This window comes from Alligator mississippiensis, chromosome 11 (genome assembly GCF_030867095.1).
Source record: "Alligator mississippiensis isolate rAllMis1 chromosome 11, rAllMis1, whole genome shotgun sequence".
NCBI classification, from domain to species: domain Eukaryota; kingdom Metazoa; phylum Chordata; order Crocodylia; family Alligatoridae; genus Alligator; species Alligator mississippiensis.
In genome coordinates this window covers 43191-52500 of record NC_081834.1, presented here as the reverse complement: position 1 = coordinate 52500, position 9310 = coordinate 43191, and the positions used below count along the sequence as shown (strand labels likewise).

Sequence of the window (9310 nt, the reverse complement as noted above, 5' to 3'; positions counted from 1 at the left end):
AAGGGTTGGGGGCTCAGGTAATTTTTTCCTCAATCTTTCCAGTTATGGGTCATGGGCACAGGAGGGAGAGACAAATTGATGAAGTCAACAAAAGACTGCGGCTCTGGTGCCATCGCGAAGGCTTCGGCTTCTTCTCATAGTTTCATAGTAGCTTCTTCAACCATAGTTTGCACTTCAGAGGTAGGGATAGCCTCCACCTCACTCCAAAGGAGAAGAAGCCAGAGTGACTGGCCTACTAGACAGAGTTGATCACTTTCTCTATCCATCACAAAGCTGGCAAATCAGTCAGCAATGCAAAAATCCTTGATTTTAGGAAAGCCGACTTTCATAAACTCAGGAGGCTGGTTGCAGAGGCCCTGAGAAACCATGATCTGATAGAGAAGGGACTCCACAATGAGTGGATGCTCCTTAAGGATGTGATTCTTGAAGCACTAGGGAAGTCCATCCCAGCCCGTAGGAAAGGTAGCAAAAGGGCTGGGCGACCCCTATGGCTAAATAGGGGACTCATGGACCTCCTGTATCTGAAAAAAGAAGCCTATAAAGGATGGAAGTCAGGTAACATCACCAAGGAGGAGTATTGAGCACTGACCCACACCTATAGGGAGCAAACTATGAAAGCCAAGACCGAAACTGAACTCAAACTGGCTACGGGATTCAAGGACAACAAAAAGTCCTTCTTCAGATACATGGGTAATCAGAAGAAAAACTAGGGCAACACTGGACCCCTGCTAAACCAAATGGGGCAGCTGACAACTGACACCCAGGACAAAGCTAATCTCTTTAAGGATTACTTTGCATCGGTCTTCCACCAGCCCAAGGGGATCACCCTGCCAAACGAGATGCAGAACTGCCAGGGTATGGGCGAACACACGCCCATCATTGGTGAAGATCTCGTGAGGGACACCTTGAGAGGCTGGACACCCACAAATCAGCTGGCCCAGGTGGAATGCACCCAAGAGTGGTCACTACGATGACATCATAGTGCGGCCAATGGCGAGGATATCTGAGAAGTCGTGGCGCTCAGAAAGGGTTTCTGAAGATTGGGAAGAGGGCCAACGTGATGCCCATCTTCAAGAAAGGGAGGAAGAAAGATCCAGGGAACTACAGGTCAATCAGTTTGACCTCAATCCCTGGTAAGATATTGGAAAAGCTCATCAAAGAAACCATTAACAACAGACTAATGGAATGCAACATTCTGAAAGATAGCCACCATGGCTTCACTGCGAGTAGGTCTTGCCTGGCCAACCTCATTTCCATCTAAAACTAGAATTTATGATGATCCTGAGAGCTGGTCCTTTGTAGCCAACAGGACAAATGATGTCATAAGTATAAACTAACAATCTGGGATCCTGGTTTTAGATAGATAGATAGATAGATAGATAGATAGATAGATAGATGTGTGTATATATGTATGTATACATGTATGTGTGTGTGTGTGTGTGTGTGTGTGTGTATATATATTTGTATATGTGTGATCTTGTGGGGAACATGCGAGTTCACAGTAGCCTGGGAGATAGTGACCATCACTTGGTCGAGTTCACTATCCAGCGTAGGGTGGGTAAAGTCACTAGCGGGGCTAAGGTGTTTGTCTTCAGAAGGGCCAACTTTAGCAAGCTTAGAAGGCTAGTTAGTAAGGGGATACAACTCAAGAATATAGAGCAAATGGGGGTCCATGAGGGTTGGAGGTATCTCAAGGGAGTGATCCTTGGGCCTCAAAAGGAGTCTATCCCATTACGTAGGAAGGGAGGTAAGGGGGCAAAAGAGCCCCCTTGGCTGAACAGGGAACTCCAGGAGAGTCTGAGGGCAAAGAAAGAGATGTATAAGCAATGGAAGCAGGGAGCAGTCACCAAAGAGAAATCTCTCTCCCTGGCGCACTATTGCAGGGAATCAGGTAGACAGGCCAAGGCGGGGCCTGAGCTCAGGCTGGCTTCAACAATCAAGGACAATAAAAAGTCCTTCTTCAGGTATATAGCGGGCAAAAGGAAAGCTCAGAGCAACATAGGGCCCCTGCAGGACAAATCAGGACAGTTGGTGGTTGACGCGGGGAAAAAAGCAGAGCTCTTCAATGAGTTCTTCACTTCAGTATTTCTAAGTACCGACCAAGCCAGTTCCTCCACCTCGATCACTGACAGATGTCCACATGGCACCAGTCTGCCTACGGTTAGTTCTGAAATAGTGAAGGAGCTCCTGAAGGAGATGGATGGGTACAAGTCAGCAGGCCCGGATGACCTCCATCCACTGCTGCTGAAAGAATTGGCCAGTGTCATAGCTGAGCCGCTGGCACAGCTGTTCGAGCACTCCTGGCGCTCCGGCCAGGTCCCTGAGGACTGGAGAAGGGCCAACGTGGTGCCCATTTTCAAGAAAGGGAGAAGGGATGAGCCGGGTAACTTCAGGCCAGTCCGTCTTACCTCTATTCCTGGGAAAATGCTAGAGAAAATAATCAAAGAACACATTTGTGCAGGCCCAGCAGTGGAAATGATGCTGAGGGCAAACCAGCCCGGGTTTGTCACAGGTAGATCCTGCCTGACAAACCTTGTAGCCTTCTATGACAAGGCCACACGCTGCCTGGACGCGGGAGCCAAGGCTGATGTCATCTTCCTGGACTTCAGGAAGGCCTTTGACACAGTCTCACACCCTATCCTCGTTGGGAAGCTAGCAGACTGCGGAGTGGACGCCTACACGGTCGGGTGGGTGGCCAACTGGCTTAGGGACCGCACCCAGAGAGTGGTGGTGGATGGTTCCTTCTCGACCTGGCGGGAGGTGGGCAGTGGGGTCCCGCACGGTTCGGTCCTCGGACTGATATTATTCAATATCTTCATCAGCGATTTGGACAAGGGCGTGGAGAGCACCCTCTCCAAGTTCGCAGATAATACCAAGTTATGTGGCAAAGTTAGTACACCAGAGGGCAGGGAGCAGATTCAAGGTGAGCTGGACAGGTTGGATCAATAGGCAGAGAGAAATAGGATGCAATTTAATAAAGATAAATGTGAGGTACTTCACCTGGGAAGGAAGAACCTCCAGCACACCTATAGGTTGGGGAGTGTCCTTCTCAGCAGCTCGGAGGCAGAGAGGGATCTTGGAGTCATAATTGACTCCAAGATGAACATGAGCCGGCAGTGTAACGAGGCCATCAACAAGGCCAATCGCACCTTGTTGTGCATTAGCAGGTGCATGACTAATAGATCAAAGGAGGTGATGCTCCCCCTCTATGCAGCGCTGGTTAGGCTGCAGTTGGAGTGCTGTGTCCAGTTCTGGGCGCCGCACTTCAAGAGGGACGCAGGGAATCTGGAGAGGGTCCAGAGGAGGCCACTCGCATGATTAGTGGCCTTCGTGATAGACCCTACAGGGGGAGGTTGAGAGAGCTGGATCTCTTCACCCTTCACAAGAGACAGCTGAGGAGAGATCTTGTGGCCGCTTATAAATTTATTAGGGGAGGTCAACGGGGAATAGGGGAAGCGCTGTTTACTAGAGCACCCCAGGGAGTGACTAGGAATAATGGGTGTAAACTAGTTGAGGGTGGATTTAGGTTAGATATTAGGAAGAAATTTGTCATAGTAAGGGTGGCCAGGATCTGGAATGGGCTGCCAAGAGAGGTGGTGCTATCACCTAGCTTGGAGGTCTTCAAGAGGAGGCTAGATAGTCACCTGGCTGGGGTCATCTGACCTCGGTCCTCTTTCCTGCCAGGGGCAGGGGGTCCGACGCGATGATTCATTGTGGTCCCTTCCAACTCTACAATCTATGAATCTATGTGTGTATATCTATATAGGTATCAGTTGAACAGTGTTTTATTGATATATTTACAATTTTAAAGCAGTTTGGAGCACTTTCCAAACTGGTGCCCCACACTCCTGACCCACAACCCCCTGGCTCTGCCAGCGCCCCTCACTCCCAGCCCACAGCCACTCACCCTTCCAGCCCTGCTGATGCCCTGCTCTCCTGACCCATAGCCCCCCAACCCTGCCAGTGCCCCTCACTCCCAACCTGCAGCCACCTGTCCTCCCACCAGCCTTACCAGAGGGGGCACACCAGCTTTCTCCTGCCCCCAGCCCCCCAGTATATGGGGAAGTGGGTACATGTGTGGAGCAGGTGTGGGGGCATAGGTGACACCATTGGTGTCATGTCAGGGGGAGCATGGGAGGGCACGTACCACCCCGCTCCCCGTGATTTCTGCTCCAAAAGTGAGGCAGGGGGCACAGGGCTAGTTTGGCTGGACCAGCGCCAGGCAGGAGCCACCCCTGTGACCCAGCAGGCAGGACCTGGCATGGGAGGGTGAAGCAGGGCAGGGAGACTCAGTGCTGCCGCTGCCACCACTGCCAGGAGCCCCACGCCAGCCATACTGCCATGGCTGCCAAGGCGTGAGGCAACCACTGTCTGCCCCTGTTGCAGCCCTAATGCCACCCCTCAGGGACACCCTAGGGCCACACTCACAGCATGATGGGCTGGCGGCGACCCCTCAGACTTGGAGCCACCTGCTTCAACTGCTGCAGTGCCACCTCAGGCCCAGCCAGCCACACACTCAGCCCCACCTCAGGGCTGGACCAGGCCTTATGCGGCCCTAGTGCCGTGGGTGGGAGGCAGAAGGATGCGATGCACCCCATGGAGGCTGCCTTACTGGGATCAGAGGTGATTCCCCCAGGGTGAGCTGGGGAGGGCCCAGCCTAGCAGGACGGAGGAGCCTGCCAGGTCTGGGCTGTAGCGGCACAAGTGCAGCAGGGGCTGAAGGGAGCCTGTTGCCCTGCCCGGGCTCCGCTGCTGCATGGTGCCAGGCAGACCCACTGTGCGACTGGGAGTGCTGTGGCAGGAAGGCCACCTGACCCCATTGTGGGGGCTGGCACCTCCCTCCCTGTGGAGCAGGATTGGGATCTGGGCCCGAGAGAGGTCTGCAGCTCCAGCTCCATCCACAGCCCAAGCCCCAGCCCCTGCCCGTGGAGGCAAGGGGAGGCCACGGCTCCACAGCTGGGCAGTGTCCCCTAGTGGTTTGGTTGTGCCTGTCCGCTGCCCCCTGCCCGTGGCTCGCTCCTCACCAGCAGTTTCTTGCTTCAAAAGGAAAGATACGGGTTATTCCGCATTTTCCACACAAAATGGAAAGCCTGCTGGATCCCTGCTTAATTAGAGTTCCTATTGTATAAATTGCCTTCATGAAAAATATTTTGTCAATCATTTTTAACAACTCACCATTCTTTAGGCTCTGGAAAAGATGCATGAAAACGTTTATTCAGTTCAAGTTAACTTAAATCAAACCCACAGTGAACACTACAATGTTTTATTTCAGCCCTGCAAGTACTGTCCAGGGGAAAATACCATATGTACAAGGTCTATTTCTTATTGCTTTCAAAAACTGTGCAGATGACAGACCTAGGAGTGAAAAGGGTCAATTAAACCTCAACATAACATACCTGAATACAGTTAAAGGCACTGTAGTTCCCTCACTATTATTTTAACATCTCTGCCCTTAAAAATCCTTCCTTTCAAGATACGCAGCATCTAAATAGCCATGATAAATGGGAAGTTCTCTTCCAACTGATTGGGAACCCATAGTCTGCGCCTCCTTTAGCAGACCTCCTATTGTAGCATGCCATGGACTGCACTCTCGTCCTCCTCCTTCCAAATAATTTTCCATCAAAAAACAAAATCAGGAAAGACTTCCAAACCTTTTTTGGTCTTTAGGCATAGCATGAAGTTACACATCATACTATAGCTTAATTTTGAAGTGTGTAATTTTAGTGCTTTCTGAAATCCTTTGGAAAATTGTCTGAATGTTTTGCTTCTGTTCTTGCTGTAAATCCAAATGTTGCTTGTGCAATTCCTATGCAACCAATCTGACAGGTATCTGACAGGCTTTGGTTGTTTTGGCTTTCATTTCAATTCAATACACGTTGCTTTACTGTGTGGAAGAGCCAGTCAGTTTTTGTTGTCCAGCTACCCTGGTGAGCATCACTCATCTGTTTCATGAAATATTCCAGAGCTTCCTGCTCAGTTCTGTCCACTGCAAGTGTCTTTCGAACATATGCGATATCATCGAAAGACTGTAATTCTGGAATGCCTGAGCCAAGCATCATGGAGAAAAGATTTACGAAGAGATTGGCCCTCTGCTGAATTGCTACGTAAGCCTTACAACACATCTCTTGAAACCTTTCAAACTCCCGTGTTTGGTACATTCTTGGGTTCCTTTACTAATCACTATTAAGAAATCCTGAGTTAGGATGAATGGTACACGCTCTCGCTTGTAACCACATTTTTTCTTTTTGTGATCCAGGAGGTGCCCAAAATCAATGTGAAACAGCTGTCCATCATCCTTCACCATTATGTTGCTATTATGACGGTCACTGATTCCCAATACGAAGGCAGCGACACAATATCCAGCACAGGAGCGTGTAAACAAGTCAATAGCTGCATCGTACTTTTCTCCTTTGTTCCTGTCCTTGAGCCACTGATGTAATGTGTTCCTGTTGAACTGCAGTGCACCCTTTAGGCCTCCGCTGCACTGAATCTGCATGATTGTATGAGAGCTTCTGACCACCTCAATAAGGCCCACACAATTGCCAATCGACAAACAACCATAAGGCAACATCCGAATATCAAGACCCTGATTTTGCCAGATGTTTTCCATAATTTGAATAATCTGAAGTGTTAGCATATCCTGACGTAAATCATCCCCGTTTTTAAAGATTATCTCATTGTTCTGAAACAACAGTTCAGACATAATATCCGGGTTTTCCCAGTTCAGCCAAAGAGGCTTTTTTGCAGAGGACATAATCCTGCACTCCTCAAGTCTGAGGTGGCCTAGCTGATGGGCAGGGTTAAGAGGAGAGATAAAACCTTGCAAAGCTTCCATGAAATCTGGTTGTTTCATTTGTTCAACGATAAACTTCATTTGCACCTTTGGTGCATCATTCTTCTTCTCTTGCTTGAGCATATCAGTAAGGTTAATTAGTTTCTCCATTGCTTCCACCTGCCTGGTCAGGTGTTTTAGGTATGTCCCACATGCTCGACAGTAGGACTCCAAAAGCAAACCAAATCTCAGACGTACAATTGAATTGTGCATTTCAGACTTTAAATGCCAGAAAAAAAAGTGCCCTACTCTTTGATTAGTCAGTGCCTTCTTGAGTAAAAATCTCACCAGCAGATTATCCAAGTATTGTTCATATTTCAGAACCTGTACTAGCTGGATTAAGTACTGAGACAGTTGGTTGTCTGTCAAATACTTCTCCAAACACTGAACTGCAAATGATCGCAGCAGTGGATCAGGATAATTACAGCCCAACAGCTCCATTGCTTGTTCTGGCTTGATTGGAGGCCAGTTTTCTATCAACCAGTACATCTGGGCTACTGCATGTCTAGAGCTCCATTTCACGGACAAAAGCAGCTTGGGTAGAATTTCTGGGGTATTCATGCAATTATGCCTGTGGCGCCAAAGAAAGTCTTTCTCTTGTTCAGTGATTTCAGAAAGTGAATCTCTTGCACAAAGTGCACGGAGTTGTTCTTTGTCACTTTCTTTTACTTCAGCATCTCTACCTAGCCTCTTACTCAGCACTGTATGGCTGCAGTTACACCCTAGCTCCAGGGAGAAAGCCTTCATGTCACGGTCTTCGACTACTGTCATGCCTGGAAACTTTACAGGAGCGCTAAACCAATCAAATTCTAGCTCTAGACATGGAGTTGCCTTCTTTGGATTTGACCCAGTAACAGCAAGAGGATTCAGCAGGATGTCTAGCCCACGAGGTACTGGCCACAGATGCAAAGCCATTTTCCCAGATACAAGAGTGTGCATATAATCAAACATGTTTATATTTCCCCAAGCCAGCAGGCAATGTTCCTCTTTCCCATCCTTTCTTCCTTTGACAGAGCAGATGGAGAGGCAAAGCCGAGCAGCGTGTGGGAGATCACGAACACGCATGTCATACGACAGCCATTCGTTCCAGCTCATTGGCTCCAGCTCATAGGATTGGAACAAGGCACACTTTGAGTATTCACACTGTCACACAGCAGCTCACTTCCGTGATAGATACCTGTTCGGACATATATCTTGTCAACGTCCTGCGTGCTCACGCTGACATACGTTGCACAAATAATTCTTACTCTGAGATTGGCGTTTATAAACCAGAGGGATTTGGCTGAAGCGCCTATATTCACGTATGGGGTATCTGGAGAAACGCACGTGGAATAATACGGCATTTTAAAGGTATCCAAAGGTAGCTGGCCATAAAGGCTTTCTTTGGTCATCAGCATCAGATTGGGCGTCAGGCCAACCATTATACAGTGTCTTCTGTACTTATACTGGCTCAGAGGATATTTTTCTAGCAAGTATTCATCGCAGCCGCACACTTTTAACACATAATTGCCCTGGTACTCTAAGACGCAGCGTTTTAACTGTTCAGGCGACAGCAACGTACCCCGCCCTTGCTTTCTGATTGCTTCAGCAATAACTTGCTCAGGCACGCAGTCGTGGTTGACTTTCAACATGTATTTCTGGTTATTACTGGGGGGGGTGATAACCCATATCGCCACCCGCAGCCGCCCTGCGTCGAGTTTATCGAGCAGGCGTGCGGGCAGCTCCGGCGACGAGGCCACGTTGGGAGGGCAGACACACAACGCTCTGCTGTGCGGCGGGTTGGCCCCCGAAGCTCCACGCCCTCTTTGCAAACTTCGAGCATGTTTCTCCTGAAGTCTCGCACCTCGGGGTCCTTGGCCGCCACCAGTTCGCAGACGGGCATGCCGATCGCCGCCCCGATCTCCTGATTCAGGATCTCCTCCTCGCGGTCGCACGTGGGCTCGACAACTTTCAGGAACGGCTGAAAGAGCCGCAGGTCGCAGAGCCGCCGCATCTCATCGAAAAATGCTTCCCTCTTTGCGTCGCGGGTGACACTGAGGAACACGTACCTGGACTCGTCCTGCAGCAGGTGGTGCAGAGGGAATTTCCGTGCCTCGCGGAAGAGCTGGTGCTTGATGGTGAGCAGCGAGGCCGTGCAGGGGGTTTCCAGAGGCACCATCACCCCGTTGGGGAGCAGGCAGTCCAGCACCACGGTGCGGGGCATCCCCGGGGAGCCCCGCTGGGCCCCGGGGCAGGGTGCGGGCAGCATGTCCCGCCTCGCCCGAGCCCACCATCCACCGCCCGCACTCCACCGCTGGGGGCAGCCCTGCCGGGCCCAGCCAATGAGAGCCCGCCCACACCCAGTCCTCCGCGCCGCATCAATGGGAAACGGCTTAACATCCGCCCCGGCCCTGTCCACCAATGGGAAACGAGCACGGGAAGGCGAAAAAGCGGCTACAAACACACCAATGCAGGGATCAGCCAATAAGAGGTGCGCTA

At 50.3% G+C, this 9310-nt stretch overlaps 1 pseudogene; it reads right to left on the bottom strand.

Moving 5' to 3' along the window:
- Positions 1-5252: 5252 nt before the first annotated feature.
- Positions 5253-9055, bottom strand: LOC132244254 (phosphatidylinositol 4,5-bisphosphate 3-kinase catalytic subunit alpha isoform-like; annotated as a pseudogene).
- Positions 9056-9310: the final 255 nt, after the last annotated feature.